Genomic DNA, 444 nt, shown 5'->3' with positions numbered 1-444 from the left:
TGCATTTTGTGTTGTGTGTAACTCTGATGGTTGTCACATTTTTTTTAATGGTGAATTTCTGGCAACCACAGCTGCTTTTTTTATTTTTTAAAAACCAATGTAAATAAAAATGTAAATAAAAATAGCATTTTATATAGAGTTTTGACTGTTAGAGAGTCATTTTAAATTTTTAATGGTGAGCTATTTTAAGCTACATATTCAGGTATATTCTTTTTTTTTTTTAATAACTCAGCTTTGTAAATGCAGAAAACTTTCATTTCAATAAGTTGGAATTGCTCTGTGATTAGATAATCATAAGAAGTAAACTAGCAGCAGAGTAGAATTCATGTAAATCCCATATGAATTCCTGAATGGCCTGGCTGATGTCGTCTCCAGTCATCTTCTTTGAGATTGTGTGTGTGTGTGTGTGTGTGTGTGTGTGTGTGTGTGTCTGTCACTCCATCA

Source organism: Sinocyclocheilus rhinocerous, unplaced genomic scaffold, assembly GCF_001515625.1.
Source record: "Sinocyclocheilus rhinocerous isolate Xijiao unplaced genomic scaffold, SAMN03320098_v1.1 scaffold780, whole genome shotgun sequence".
NCBI classification, from domain to species: Eukaryota; Metazoa; Chordata; class Actinopteri; order Cypriniformes; family Cyprinidae; genus Sinocyclocheilus; species Sinocyclocheilus rhinocerous.
This window is presented reverse-complemented; position numbering follows the sequence as displayed.